The sequence below is a fragment of the Octodon degus genome, unplaced genomic scaffold (assembly GCF_000260255.1).
Source record: "Octodon degus isolate 3935 unplaced genomic scaffold, OctDeg1.0 scaffold00084, whole genome shotgun sequence".
NCBI classification, from domain to species: Eukaryota; Metazoa; Chordata; class Mammalia; order Rodentia; family Octodontidae; genus Octodon; species Octodon degus.
This window is the reverse complement of record NW_004524660.1, coordinates 7,695,906-7,712,728: the sequence shown is the minus strand read 5'-3', so window position 1 is coordinate 7,712,728 and position 16,823 is coordinate 7,695,906. Positions and strand designations below refer to the sequence as shown.

The window sequence follows — 16,823 nt, the reverse complement described above, 5'->3', positions numbered from 1 at the left end:
ATGAAATAATGCCATCATCTTCCGGAAGACCATCATAACTCTGCAATCCCTGAGTTCCAGCCTCAGTTTCTTGGGACTTCACTTCCTGTAGAACGTCTGGCCCCGATCTCTCACGTGCAGCAGCAGAGCTCTCCTCCAGGAGCGTTGGCAGCACAGCTGCTGCTGGTTTCATCCCACAAATCCCTTTCCCATCTCGTGCCTCTTGCAGCTGAGGCTGGACAAAGGTTCCGTTACAGGAAGTGTAAGGTGGAGACTTTCCAGACATGAGTGGAAACAGCAATGGTAGCATTTGAGAATGATGTTCACGTGAACACGAAGTAAAGCTGAAAAGGCACCACAATTCAGATAATGTTTCTTAAGAGACTATTAAGTACAACTGTTACAATATATGCCATGCTGAATGGAGAAGATTCATGTCTACACAACTGCACAAGTGTCTTGTCAAGTGCCCGCCTTACTCACGCTTGTGTCTGGCCAGGCAGCGAAGAGTCTTGAGTTCATCTGCATATATAGGTGCTTACTCCTCATCCAAGGCTTGCTTGGGTATTTACAAATAATCAGAATTCATATTCTCATGTATTTTAGGCATTAATTTCAATGATATTATTTATTTATATTTATTATGATGATTTTATAATTCGATACATCTCTGTGTGTTGCAGTGGATGTACCAAATGCACCCGCCTGTTTGACTCTTCCCTGGGGCTTGTCTTTCGTGGGAGGACTTGTATTACAAGTGTTCTGAAACACCACTTTAGAGCTTATTTTCCATTTATGTCTTATTTTCAGGGAGATGTGGTATCATGTGTCAGGCCTATGTATAATATTTTACATTTATTGGTTTTTGCATTTTTGCTTGTTTGTTTTTATGTTTATTGCTTCTTCTTAACCCTTATTACATTCCATAGAAGAAGTGCAAATTATCAGTTTTTACTTTATATTTTGATCACCTGCAGCTTAAATAGCTTGCTGGCAGTCCCAAAGTATTAAGGAAAATAGACTGAACCAAAGCAATCAGATTAAATGACTTATACCTTTTTATCAATACTCATGAATTTGATGTAACTGATGAGTACAACTATTCGAGTTCTACAGCACATTTGGCAGCATTGGGAAAGACTTATGTCTGGAGAGAGAATGACTTAAGAACTGAGCCACAGAGATTAATAGAGGTTGGGCTAACATGAGTGCTCAGGATGATGTGCTAAGTGGAGAGAGATACGCAGACCACAAAGGAACCAAAGAGATGCTGAGCATTCTGAAGGCAGAGTGGGGATTGCTATAGATGACAGCTCTGAGGAGGAAGGGGAGGAGGAGGAGGAGGAGGAGGAGGAGGGTACAAAAGGAATGAGGAGGAGCAGAGAGGTGTTGGCCGTATGGAGTCAGACTCACACTTACAGGAAATAAAATACGTCTTATTAGGATCACAGGATGCCTTGTTGCACTTAAAGCCTTTGCAAAGGTTTTCCTTACAGTGAGACCATTCTGGCAGGGTGTGGGCAGAGTGAAGCTGTTGTAGACAGACTGAGAGATGCAATGGAAGGTAGCTGCAACAAATACAATATAAGGGAGTTTTACCCGTGTTCTCATGTTCTAATGCAGACTGGTACCTACCATAAAAGGAATTCATTTTACCAATTTATAAATAATTTGAAAACAAAAGCCTTTAGTCACTTATCAAAGATTTACATATATTTTGTGGCAGATAAGAATATAATCCAATTATTCTTTACCTTAAAAAATTAGTGGAAACCAAATTGAATATACACCATTATCAACATAAAAAATTTGCTAAGCAAGTTTACTGGTGTATTGACGTATACATTAGTATAGACTTACATTTAAACCGTTTCATATTTTTCTTTATTGTATGTTACACTCTGAATTCATTGCTTGACATTCATGTTTGCATTTTCTTCACCATCTCTGATGTCATTTTTCTGCTGAATACTCTTCCTGTCCATTCTTTTTCTTCTATTACCTGAGGGAAGAAGTGGTAAAATGGGAAAAATAACATGGGCTGAGGAAAAATCCTGCCACAACCATTAGCTACTAAAACATGAATTAGAAAGCCAAACACATTATCTATCTATCTATCTATCTATCTATCTATCTATCTATCTATCTATCTGTTTCATATAAACACATATAATCTTTAATTCTAAAAATACTAGGGAACAACATTTTATTACTGGCTGTGGTAATGTTATATTTTCTTCTCTCTTCTTTCCTCAATAAGTGTTTCACCCTGCGAGGCAGTGTTCTCTCCTGAGGTCCAGGCATTGACATTTCTGTGGACTTAATCTATATGTCCAAGGACACTTCAAAGGTTAAGTAAATTCTACTTCTAATGCCATGATCACTAAATTGTAAATGCTAGCAGATTGAAGTTTTGACAACTTTAGGACCTTAATTTTGATTAAAAAGCCTTCCTTCCAATGTTGTGAAATATTAGATGTTGCACATTAGGAATTGGTGGTAAACTCTATACTCTTCTGTGAGTATAGAACTCACAGAAACAGGTTTCATGAAAATTTAGCTCACTATAGAAATAGAATGGGCTCAGTATGCTCCAACATGTGAAAAATATGTGCGTATATATTTTGGAAGTTAAATATGTAATAAATATTAAATCAATTGCTCTGTCTTTAAAGACAACCCTAGCAAAACCAATTTGAAAATTGTTACAATTTTATTATTTACTTAATCATGTCACTTTACTGTTTTGGTTTTCAGAAGTTAAGGCTTTGCCTGTGCTTAACTAACTTAAATTCTACACTTTCTCTTCTATGGACTGCTTTGGAAATGGGAAGATTTAAAACAAACGTAATCAAAGTACTTGTTAAAAATGAGCATCAGTGACTCAAGCTTAAGGTACAACCAAATAGCAGTAAATATTCTTTTATACGTAACACCTGAATTTTTCTATTTATAGAATGATATTACAAGTTCAACACACAGGAAAATGGCTCACAAATCCAATAAAATTTGGAATACACAACTACCAGCAATATCAGGGGATTTTCACCCAATATACTTGCCACCAAATCAATAACACGAGTAAATCCTCCCGCATCGCAGGCAATCAAACGCTCTCTTACAGGTACTACTGCAAAAATTAATATAATCCCAGAGGTGCTTCATGAGTTTCAAAACTAATACCACTGAGGCTTAAACTTCACATATGATAAGCTGGAGGATATCTCCTAATGATGGTTTAAACAAAAGGAAATTATGTGAAGATTTTGAATTAAATGCTCCCATACTGAGTGGCTCAGTTTAAATTGTTTTTGTCTCAGATAACATGTTTCCCATTGTCCATATTTCTTTACTTGGAAAAGAAGGAGCATTTTTTGAAAAGAATGCATCACTTGTTTCACTAAAAGTATGACTCCTTGCAACTGTATGTTATAAAGATTCTGCTGAATATTGCAGGTCCTTGAAATGACTGCTGTGAATTGTTTCAGACTACAAGTGTCTGGTACTCGAAGTATCACACTCAGATCAAAAGTTGCACCTCTCTCAATGCTGCCTAGAGTCCTGGAGGAAAACCCTTGCTTCCTCCTTTGCTCCTAACTAATCTTCTCTAGCATGTGTCACAGGATTGTGTAAACATTCCTTCCTGCACTTGAATGTGGCACACAGAGCTGAAACCTATTTTGCTAAGTAAGTGTAAGTAGCTTATCAAGTAGGCAACAAAGCTCATTAACAATATCTGTCCTGAGCTTATTAGTAGTGAGAGTTTTTATTAAATATAGTCTTACTCTGAAGGTCAAGGCTTGCCACAGTAGTCACACGTGCAAGTCATGTTGAATCTGTGCTGAGTGCCCAGTACAGCTAGCTGCATGCTCTGTTCTCTGTGGAGATCACTATCAAATTAGTGAAGAGCTCGACAGCTACTGTGCACCAAGGACGGGAACAGATGTTGCAACAAAGATGGAGAAGACATGGTAGAGGCTTCTAAGGAAACGGAGTGAAAGATACCTCCTTATTTTCTGAACTCCTTAAATTTATTCGAAATGTATTCCATATGTACATTTATTTCTCTTAAATAATACAAATGCCAGTGAAACAAAATATGATTGATGTGTTCAAATAATTCATTTTATTTTCTTCTTGGGAAGTAAGCTGCAATTGTATGAATAACTTGAAAAGATTAGGAACATGACTTATAAGTGTTTTCTGAAACTTATCAAATCATGTGACATTTTAATACTTTGTTTATACGAGATAGAATGAAAGAGGACAAAGATTTTAGAAAAGAAAAAAGGAAATAAAACTATTACTAAAAGTGGGAAAAGTAGGGTTAAGAAGATGTGGGAAGTAAAAGGAAATAAAGCAGTTAAAATAGTGAAGAAAAAATTCTAGTAAACAGTCAAATGTGGCAAACAAAAGAATTAGCTAAAGAGCTGATAGTATTTTTTTTTAAGTGTTGAGAAATCTGAGGTGGTAAATACACAAATGACAAGTTTTGAAAAAAGTTTTTAAAAATTATTCCTTATTTGAATTTATGACTTTGATAAAGATCAAATTAAAGTCGTCTCTTGGTCCTTAAATTTTCAATTCTCACTTTATTTTCTCCCTTTTATAGCAATATTCATTAAACAGGTTTCTTTATTTTTTTATTGGTGTATGCTTTAAGTATAAACTGTTATGTTCCTTCTATGACATTTTCTTCATGCGCTTTTTCCTCCTCTTTTATTTATTTTTTAAGTATTTTAGTACAGGGTCGACAGGGTCTCACTACACAGATTGGACTCATAGTGATTCTTCCTGTTTTCAGTCCCCCAAGCACTGGGATTACAGGTGCGTGCCACCATGCCCGGTCTCAGTTGCCTCTTCAATGTGCCCTGGGGGGGGGTGCTGCACAGGAGGCCGGGGATCGAACCTGCACAGGAGGCCGGGGATCGAACCCTGGCGCCCTTGTCTGCCCAAGCAGGCGGTCTGCTGAGCTATCTGGCCGACCTTTTTCTTCCTCTTTTCAAACCACCCTACTGGGTCTTTGGTCCACAATACCCCACAGAATTGGTTATTTGTCAGACCAGCACTGACTCACACCTGGTACCGCCAACAATGCATTTAAATTCATCTAGGATACAGATGAATGTCCATTTTGCATCTGTGTATTCAAAATGGTTAGGATAGATATATAGTTACATTCTCTTAATGAATAGAGGGATTTGTTCTAATGGTGTTTGTAAATAGGATATCATGTCCGCATCTTGTACAACAAATAACCACTAGGAAGACAGTATGCAATGTGTTAATTATTGAAACTGTCTTTGGTTTGAAACTGTCTCATTGCTATTTATCAATAAAATTATGGAAAAAATAAATTCATCTGATTTCTCAGTAGTATTTGATACAGGTGATCATGACTCCGTCCTTAAAATAATCCTAATCTGCCATGACGTAGCGTGGGCCTGGCCTCCCTCCTTCCTCCTCAGCAGCTCCTCTGGGCTCTCCTTTCGATGTGTTTCCTCGGGGGACAGGTCTCCGAGGGCCGAAGCGCTCTGGTGCTTGGTCCACAGGCCCCATCTTTTCTTTTTGATGTTTCTCTCAGATGACGCTTCCAATCCAGGACTAGAATAACAGCCACGTTCTGTGACTCTGATGTCTGTGTTTCTAAGCCTGACTTCTTTAGAGTGCTTCTTTAGGCTCCTACATCTAGCTTCTGAGTCAGCATTTCGACCACTGGCTGTGGGGAACCCGCAAGGCTGAACCTACGCGAGTAACTTCACCTTGCATTTGCCTCTGCGTTCCTTAGCTTCCCATTACTTCCGCCCTTAGCTTCCCAGTACTTCCACCCCTAGTTTCCCATTACTTCTGCCCCAGCTTCCCAGTACTTCCGCCCCTAGCTTCCGAGTACTTCCACTGCCCCTAGCTTCCCAGTACTTCCGCTCCTTTGCTTCCCAGTACTTCCGCCCCAGCTTCCCAGTACTTCCACCCCCTAGCTTTAGACCTGGTTACCCATCTTGTGCTCAGAAAAAACCCACAGGCGCCGCATTTCCTCACACCTCACACCTATTTTTCCTTCATAGTCTGTTGCATGTCTTCTGTCAAAACGTTTTTAAAATCCAGACATTTGTCACTTTTCTTGCATCATCCTCAGATGGCCTCCTATTTATAATCTCCTACTCGGCTCTAGGTTAAATACGGTAATCTGTCCTCTCAAAGAAGCCACGACTATATTTTTAAGGTAATCCAATATTCTCCATTCTCTGCAATAAGCTTCCTGTAGAATTCTAAGGAAGTGAAGTCGTATTAACATTCAGTTAGCTAATTTATGTATTTCTATAATTGGCCCCATCTGGATACCTTCCAACTCACTCTTACTCTCTGTTGACTAGGTCATTCCCACAACCTCTCGAACACTTGAGGGTATTCTCCTGTCTGATCTTTTATTATTTTTATTATTCTATCTCTTCTGACACTTTTCCAGAAGATGTTTTCATTTCTTTCAAGCTCCTTATTCACGTCTCAAGCAAATGTTCCCCCTCACAGAGGCAATCATGACTACTATAGCTAAATCAAACCTCTCTCCTCTCTCCAACACCATAATCTACAGAGAATCAATTAACTTTTCTTTAGCAATGTAGTACCTAATGTTTTAAGTATAAACTTTACATATTTTTTAAAGTTTTAAATCATGAGTGCTTGTCTGGCATACATAACGAGTACGTTCCTTGTGGGGCGTTGGTCTATGCCCACGACAGGACTCAATTCATTTTGTTCATCCTGTCAACCCCCTCTTGCTCTTGTTCCATCTGTTGGTCCCCTTCCTGTATGCAAAATATATTTCTATCTTTCTTTAAAAAAATTCGTTCTCCCGTTGGAGTGTAATCTCCCTACCTGTTAATATCATAGCTAACAGAAAATGTGGCACAGACATTTGCTTAAAGCAATGTTAGTTTATTGAGTGAATCTGTGAGAAGTGAACCTTCTACAAGGAGAATCCAAAATTCTCTTGAATTGTTTGAAAGAAAGTGTCATCTTGCCAGTGCATTTCCTTTAGTTCTCCTTCCTGGACGGTTATGAAGCACTGTGTTATGAACCGTTGTAAACCATCCACTTAACACGACGATTTGTACCTATTTGTACATTTCTATTGTGATTTCTTTTATGTGGATTCTTTTTACTTCACCATGTGAAGAACTGTCGCCTGCATCCACAAAAGTTATTTTTTCCTGAGAAAATGCATAACTTGCTTTTACCTCTTCTTATTAAACTTAGCCTTTTTCTTCCTGTGCATCTTTTTTTTTTTTTTTTTTTTTTTTTTTTTTTTTTTTTTTTTTTTTGAATCAGGAGTAGAACTCAGGACCTCACAGTTGCTTAGAACGCAGGACCTCACAGTTGCCTGGCAGGCACCGTGCTGCTCAGCTATGTCCTGGGCCCTACGTGTACTATCTTAGGACCTTTACATATTGATAGTATCCAGGACAGGTTTACCTGTTTTGCCATTCTTTACTTCCTTTTATCATTTTCTAGATTACCCTGTCCTAGAGAATAGAGATTTTTATCCTATTAATATTTGTAAAACCACCACTTACAATAGTTTATAACATATATTATGTAGATCAGTATTATTGGCCCTCTCCAGCAGATCTATTTTCACACACTACAACAAAATATTAAGCAAAACATTCAACACTCTTCCTGTATTGTGAAGTAGCAATGATGATTTCTCTAATGTTATGGAACTATTTAAATTTTGCTTAAGACAAAATAAAAAGGATAGAAGTTACATTAAAGAATATGTACCAATGTTTCCTTAATATCTTTATTATTTTGACTAATTTCACTTTCATTTTTTCTTTTGGGGAGCTGAAGATTGAGTCCAGGGCCCCATCCATGCATGGGAAGCAAGCCCTCTCCTACTGATCTGCATGGCCAGAAGGCCCCAGCCTAGCTCCTCAGGCAGTAAATCTTTCTTTTTTCTTATTTTCTACTGAATTCTCAGAGTCCAACTTTTCAAGTTATTGTCATTTTCTCTCTAATTTAATTAAACAGTTTGGATTGAACTCTACTTCTTGAGTTTTATATCCTTGTTCCTAATATGCTATTTTTGCAATGGAAGTGATTTAAATTGTTTTTTTCTGTTTTTACTCAGGCTGATCTTGGATTTATTATGTACTCCAGGTTGGCTTGGAACTTTTGGTGACCCCCCTCCCTCAGCTTGCTCAGTGCATGCACCACCAGACCAAAATAATTTCTGAATTCTAAGTTAAAAGTAAATTATCCTTATCAAAATATTTCACTTTGATAACTAATAAAATATCAGTCATAGGGCTTGGGAGTAACTTAGTGATAAGACTGCGCATACTACGTGTTAGGCTCTGGACTCAACCCATGAGTAAAAGGAAAGCGTGAGGAGTGACAGAGCTCTAGAAGCCGCTTCTCCTCCTGCTGTCGGAGGACCATTTTATTCACTGGAATATGTGATGTGGTGTGTGCAAACGTGTACAGAACAGAGATAGAAATTCCTCTCATGTAACAAAAAGAAAATAGAAGTTGGGGGATAATTGAGATGTCCTCATCAAGTTTTAAAATACCAGTACTTACTCTGTTGCTGGTTCAGAAAGGAAAACCAGCCTCATTGTGGGTCTTCCTAGGGACACATCAGCATACTGCTGGTACAGCCAATGAAAGGGAGGGTGAAATGGAGTGAGAAACACATGCTCCTTCCCTTAAAGAACAAAACTCCGAGTAGCTCATGTCACTTCCGTGAACATCGCATTGGCCCAAAATTAAGCATTGCTCCACATTTAGCTGCAAGAGAGACTGAGATTAGTGGGCTTCATTCTAGTCAGTTATGATGATACTCATAAAAATGAAATGAAAATCATAGGTTTTATTCTGTTACAGAGAAATGAAGACTGAATATTGGCTGAGGACATCTGATAATTGCCACATTCTCATATTTCTTCTAAATACGTTCAACTATACCAATGACCAATAAATTCATGAGAAGTCACTCAGTTTCAAAGGCCACTAGAAAAGTATATGCAAACAACACTGAGATTTCATCTTAGTCCAGAACGAATGGCAATCATCAAGAAATCAAATAATAAAAGTACTGCTGTGACTGCAGTGAACAGGACCCAACCTCTTTGGCTGCAGTGTGAACTAGAGTGACCATTATAGAAATCGGTACAAAGATTTTTCAGAAAACTGAAAACACAAACTCCATTTGACCCAGCTGTGCCCCTTCTCGGTGTCCTCCAAGAAAAGTGAAAGCCTTCCTATCACGGGCACACAGGAATGTCAGTGCTTACGGTAGCACAACTCATACGACCTAAGTCTTGGAAGCAGCCTTCTTTATGTTCATCAACAGACAAATGGATAAAGAAAATGTGGTATCTATACATAGTGCAGCATCACTTAGATTTTAAAAAAGAATAAATTCTAGGTCTTTGTAGGAAAAGGAACATACCTTGAAAATATAAAGTGAAGTAAGTCAGACAAACTTAAAAACCATATGGCTCTGTCAGTGAATGATTCAAAGTACAAAAAAGAACAAACTGAAAGCTTGATGAAGAGAATCAGGGTGAGAGCTGTCATACAGCTGGGACACGGACGGGGTGGGGGTGGGGGAAACAGGATGTAAAGTGATGTGAGATCTGTCACGTACGTGTGCCGGCTATCCACAGTGAATGCAATAATTGCATCTCCCAAAGTAATAATAATAGTAATAATAATAATAATGGGAAAAGAGGACTTAGAGATGGAGTGATAGAAAAGGGTAGGTGGGGCAGAGGAGTAAAAGTAATATATACATATATATATATAAAATGTGTAATATATACAATGCATATATATAATATATATATTCAGCCCCTAAAATGAATGTAAGCATGCACAGAAAACATGGACCATGTAGTATTTAAAAAGAATCTATTTTTCTGCAGAATATATATTTAATTCGATAGAGAAATGGGAAAATATGAACAGAGAGCTTATTAGAAGGCATCCGGATGTGGTGGCACACTCTTCTAATCCTAGCACTTAGGAGGCTGAGGCAGGAGTATTACAGTGAGTTTGCAGCCAGCCTGCACTATATAGTAAGTCTAAGCCATCTTGGAATACACAGCAAGACCCCATCTCAAAATCCCCCTTGAAAACCTATAGAAATTATAAAAATTGCCATAAAATATTTGAATATGTGTTAAATTTCACTTCTAAGAGGAAACATCAAAAGGTTTATTGCTAGTATTCAGTGTAACCACGAAAAGAAATTAAAATATTCATAAAAAGAAATGAGAACAGAACAAAAATGACACACTATGAAAAATGAGCACAAAAAAGCATAGTAATACAGAAAACAAACAAAAATATGCCATACAGAAAACAAACAAGAAAATAGCAAGAAATTTTGTTTACCACTAATTATTCTAAAATGTAAGTGGCTTGCACTTCCCAATGAAAAGGCTGAGACTGGTAGTGCAGGTGCAGGCACGATGCACCCTTCTGCTAATTACTGACATTCACTTGAAAGAAGGGAAGTGTGCTTTTCAACAATAAAGACACCTACAAGAGAAAACAGAACACAAAGTCATATGAGACACTTATTTAGTTCCTAACCCCAAGAAAGTCTACAAAAAATACTCTTTTAAGTTGAAGTTTGATCATGGTTTGATATATGATAGTAGAGAATATTAAGAAATACAATCACTCATTCTAGTTGTAATGACTAATTTGGGAAGTTTATAGTATAAAAATGGGTGAGAAATGGGCATGGTTCTTGCAATTGCATTAGAATGTTCATGAAGCAAATATGCCCAAATCATGGTAATTCTTTGGGGGTAATGAGTGCAAGAGGTTTGTTAAGCTCTCAGCTTTACTTTGCATCATTTTTAAATATGTTCATTATGCGATGTATGGAAATACACTCAGAATCTGGTAACATTTGATCCTCTGTATCACTTTTCTGCTGATATGAACCATGTGCTTCTTATGTGGGTCATTTCAATAGCATATAACAGTGTCTCATTTTGTCAAAGTCCAGGAAATCCACCTCCAGGTAAGGCAAATCTTGCCAAAGAAGGATGAATGAACCTAACCTTGGACTGTAACTCTGTCCTGGCTCCTGGTGTTCCCCAAAGAAAAAGCCAAAGCCCTTGCAGTGTCTATAAAACCGTAGGATGTGTAGCCTTGTTTCTTCCTTTTCTCTCTCTCCCTCTCCCTTCCTGTCTCCCCTCTCCCTCCTTCTCTCCTTTTGCAGCAGAAGGAACTGAATTCTTAAGTCCTTTGTCCTAAGCTATGTCTCTAGTGCTTTTTCAAACTTATTTTTTGAGATAGGATCTCACTAAATTGCTAAGTTCCCCAGGCTGGGATGAAGCTTGGAAGACTCCTGCTTCAATTTCTCGGAGGCCTGGAGCTTTCACTCTAATTTCTTCATCCAGCCTTCCCTGCTCCATCCCTCCTGGTCCAGCCACACTGGTCTCTCCTCAGGCTGAGAAGCACCCCGGGCCTCTGTCCTGCCCGCCCACTCTCTGCCCTCTGTGCCGCCTCCCACCTCATCTCCTGCTGCTTCTGCTCCAAGCCCACCTTCGGAGGGAGCCAGTGTGAGCAGCTTGTCCTGGCACCATGTAAAGACCTTGCTTCTGTGCCCTGTAAATTGTCCACCTACTCAAATTACTTTTTTCGCAGCACTTATTACTTTTTAATTTAAAATTAATTTAATTCAAAATTAATTTTGTTTTTTTATTGCTTGGAATGAAAATGCTGGATGGGAAGCTTCACTTATGCAGTGTTCAGTTGTTTCCGGCTGTACCCAAAGACCTTAAAGGAGTGTTTGGAGTGTCATAAACCATCAGTCAACACAACTTGGGTAGATTAACAACTGAGTTGTAAAGCCACTGGTCAAATTATACTTGAAGACATTAATTATGAATTTGTGTAGACAGCTAGCCATAGTAATTCACAAGGCAATGAATGTCACTTTAGGTGACATACAGAATATGGCTGTTCACTTACAAAGTCCTGACTGGTTTGTTTATGTGCTGAGATTGGGCTGATGCTCTAGAGAAAGGAAGAGCTCATACATGCTACTTACTACTGTGCTCTGGTGTGGTTTGGTTGGGACAACAAAATCAGAACTTTGACTTTTGCGAAATACATGTTAGCCTTTACAAAATATCTAGTTATGCAAGGAATGGTAATGCTGCTAATGTTTAGGACTAAGTTAGCCTAAAAGGCACTCGAGGTGTCTGTCCCTTGCTGTATCTCTAGCACAGAATGCCTGAAAGCTGTAATTTAAAGTGCAGGAGTGTTTGCTGGCTCATGCCTCACTCCATGGCTGGTGTGCGGTGTGGCCAGAGGGCACTTGCCCATGCCTTGGTGGGCAGGAATGAAGAACTGAAAGCCTCATACCACAGCAGTGCTTGTGCACCCATGTTTATAGCAGCGCAATTTGTCACAGCTAACTCCTGGAACAAGCTGGATGCCCATCAACTCAAGAATGCATAATGAAGATTTGGTATTTTTACACAATGGAGTATTATTCAGTTATAAAATGAGAAAAAATTGAGTCTTTTTTGATGAATGGATGCAACTAGAGAACATACTCTTAAGTGAAATAAATCAGACCTGCATGTGCAAACATTGTATTGTCTCCTTAATGTGAGAACTTGAAAGAGAAAAATGGAATCTGAAAGGAACAGTGGACACTGGGAAAAGGGAATGAACTTACTCAAAAGGAAAGAGTCACTGAGTTGAGGAGGAGGACAGGAGAAGAAGTGAAGGAAAGAGATGTGCCTATGAATGTAAGCAGGATGGTTGGGACTGTTGTACTGTGCATTTCTGCAGGTCTGTGGAAAGAAGCAGTTAGTGCTTTAATTTGTTTTGTCTCCTTTTTTTAATCACTTGTCCTTTTTGTCTTCTTAATTTCTCATACATTTCTTTCTTCTTCCAATTTTACATGCATATGTCTGGTAATATGAATAACTGGTTGGAAGTCAGCACTTTATAGTACAACAAGTACTGTGAAGTTCTTATTACTTTGTTAAGTGAAATTCTGTATCACTTGTAATTTCTTCTGTTTTAACTTTAATTTGTACTCTCTTTAAAAAAATAAAAATAAAAATAAATAAATAGTTGGATGGACACTGAAGGGAGGTGATGCCCTACAGGCCATACGCTGACCCAACTCTGCTGAGCAGAAGTCAGCTCTTTTCATCAAGTCAGATGCCTCGGCCCATAATCCACACACCAGAGGCTTTGGGGACCATTTGGGACCTACATCCTGATAACAGGATATAGCCAAAATCATACATTTCTGTGTAAAAAAATTAAACTGCATAATTACTATTTGCCAGAACTCATCTAACTTCTCTGAAAGAGAAGAAATATTAGGTGGATGAAAATATATTTAAAAGCTGTGCTCAGTTCCTACATCTTCTTTTTGTAATACTCAGATCTTTTCCTCTTTAAGAACTTACCTGTTTTTTTTTTCTTTTTTGACACTGGGGATTGAACTCAGGACCTTGCACTTGCCAGGGAAGCGCTTATGCTACTGAGCCATCTCCCTGGACTGTTGTTATTAAATGAATCATTATGACACTAGAAATAAAAATTTAAAGTTTAAACAATGAAAATCATCAACTGAAGCTCATCCTTTGATATAACAATTTAAAAAATGTTATGTCTAAGAGGAAATGTAAAGAGAAAGAATAAGTAAAATGTATTTTCTGGCTATTTATTTATTTTATTTATTTTTTGGCAGAACCAGGGATTGAACTCAGGCCCTTGCACTTGCCAGGGAAGTGCTTATTCTACTGAGCTATCTTCACAGCCCCAATTTTTTTTTTTTTTTGATATCTAAGTGTTGATACTGCTGAGAAGTGACAGGCAGAAGAAATCTTTCCATCTTTCTAATTTATACCTGACGTATAAATCGAAAAGGTTTATTTGGCTCACATTTCAGAATTTTCCATGCATGATCAAGTGACCATGTTGCTTTTAGGCCCCTGGGGAGGCACTGAAGGCAGCACGCTGCAAAGCAAGACACTCGTCTTGTGGCCCCAACAGCGAAAAGAAAGGACCAGAGGGGAGCAGCCCCACTAGTCTCCTCCAGGACACAATCCTGGCCACCTGCAATGTCACCACACCAGACCCGTATGCAATCATGCCAAACTGAAGACTCAGCCTCCACATGCAGAACTTCAGGTGACATGCCAGCCCCTATGTATATCAAAAATCCAGAGGAAATTTTGCTTTGATCAAGTGACAACTCTAATGAATAATATGTCAATGGAATGAAAAGTTAAAAAAATATTAACTTTGCACCTGGATTTCAGCAAAGCTTTTGATCATTTGCTGTAATGCCTTTATGAGCCAAATGGAGAAAGATAGATCAAATGCTAGCAAAACTTGGTATATTTTATATATTTGAAAAATATAGTAGATAGTTGTTGATTAGTGGATTAAGTTTTTGGGTTTTCTTTTCTTTTCTTTCTTTCTTTCTTTCTTTCTTTCTTTCTTTCTTTTTTTTTTTTTTTTTTTTTTTTTTTTTTTTTTTTTTGTACTGGCGATTAAATTCAGGACTTTGCAATTGCCAGGCAGGAACTTATGCCACTAAGCTATGTCTTTGGCCCTAAAACTTTTAGTATCCAAACACAACTCTTTGGGCTTGGGAAAATGAACTCAAGGACTTACGCTGCCTGACATTGTGTACTATTTCACAGCTCACAGTCGACCTACAGCTTTTAGGGAAGTGCTCATTTGGTGCCAGACACCACCTTGTTCTGGGACAACGTGACTATGTCTCGTTAATCGGGAACAAATTTGAAGCAGCGAGTGGCTTCTGTAAGAATATTCAGGCTGTTTTCTCACTATTCTGTATGACACAGAGCTAAGAATGATGGGCAGCAGGTAAAATGTCCTGGTCCCGTATCATCGTCGGGCTGTGTGGTGGTGCACACCTGCATCAGAGGATTCTGGGAAGCTAAGGCAGGAGGATCACAAGCCTGAACCCAGCCTGAGCAACTTAGAAATCCTGTCTCCAAGTAAAGCAAAGCCGTAAAGTGCTGGACATAGAACTCTGTGTGAAGGTCCTTGATCCAATCTACAGTTAGTACCCAACCAACCAACCAACTAATCAACCAAAAAACAGACAAAATATCAAATCAAAGTGTAACTATAAGAGAAACCTAACAAGACAAAATTATATCAAAAGAAATCTAAATGTATACAATTAGCTAGTTTATTTAACATTTATTTAAGTTATACTTACCAAAAGGGTTGTAGTGAATATTTTAGTGCCTGACCTCTTGGACCTCTGTGGCCATGGAATGGCATCATCAGCAGTGACGTTCTGAAGTCTGAGGAAGCCGCTTGGTACTGGTGGTTACTGACTGAATACTTAAGTGAATCGGCACAATAGTTATAAAAAGATCAAATTTATTTTTCAAAAATTGAAATACTTTCCTGAGAGCTTTATATTTGGAAAAGGAAGGACACACAGAAAATGTATTGCAATCTTAGCTTACACTACACACAGAACAGCTGGGTAATAGTCGTCCACATTGGAAATTGTTGAAAACCAATCATAGGCATTTAAACTTAAAATGTCTTTGGTTGAAATAATTTTTTCTGTGGTTGTAAAAAGGTAATCTCTAAGAATTAGATTTATACTGAGTAGTCAATGTATGAGGAAGATTAAGCTCATAAGTAGATAATCAAGGTAAAGTTTCTTCTCTCTAAAAAGAAATAATCACATGGAACATGGAAATAGATTGACCCAACAGTAGAAGAAACAGTCTTATGAAAAACAGAATGTGAGTAACTGCTGGTATGTAAGCAGCTCTTCATCGACTTGCCAAAGTCTTAAGAGAAAAACAACTTTTGCTTGGCTGGAAACATTAAATGTCACTGAAGTGAGGATAGCATTAATTGTATAAATCTTAATGTTCTTGAGCACAAAGTTAGTATCAAGAGCTAAAGAAATCACACAATGCTTTATACATATGTATATTATAGAAATATAAAGTGTATATATGTCATATATATATATTCATGCACACATATATATGCTCTTTTCCACTTTGACCTGGTATTTTTGGTACCAGCTCATCTATCTATCTATCTATCTATCTATCTATCTATCTATCTATCTATCTATAGATATACATATATATATATACATATAAGTATATATCTATATCTATATACTTTGCCATTATAATAGAAAATGTTATTTGGTTTTTAGTATTGTCAACTTTAAAATATTAGGTTAAAACAAAAAATATTCTAAATGTATTTGCCTCAATTTATTTATAATGCTAATGTAACAAAACAAACTTCAGACGAAAATAAAAACTGCTTGTTTTTCTTTTTTTTTTTTTTTTTTTTTTAAATTTTTTATTTATTTGAGAGAGAGAGAGAGAGAGAGAGAGAGAGAGTGTGGTGTGTGTGTGTGTGGCCAGCTCAGCCCACCAGGGGGCGGGGCTGGCTGGCATGTGGTGCTGGGGGATGAACCCCGGTCCCTGATGCCTTGCCAAGCTTGTTTCAAGTAGGTGCTTTAGACCACTGAGCCATCTCTCCAGCCCCAAAAACTGCTTGTTTTTCAAGAAAATCACTCTTCTCTATGTGCAGACTTCTAAAAGGAGTATGGAGATTTTAAGGATTGGAATTATTCTTGTTAGGTTTTTGTACTTATACGGATGAAGTGGGATTTATTCCAGCACTTGTAATCCTAGTATTTTATTATTCTGGTTAGAATCCCACTTTGCAAACTACTGATGTGAAATTCTTCCTAATGTATGTCTAAAAGGCTAGACACCTCTTGCTGTGCTGGGTTCAATAACTTCCATTACTTTCCACCG

At 37.9% G+C, this 16,823-nt stretch overlaps 1 pseudogene; it reads right to left on the bottom strand.

The window, feature by feature from the left end:
- LOC111818242 overlaps nt 1-16,823 on the bottom strand; it is a 59,998-nt pseudogene that overhangs the window by 4,894 nt on the left and 38,281 nt on the right.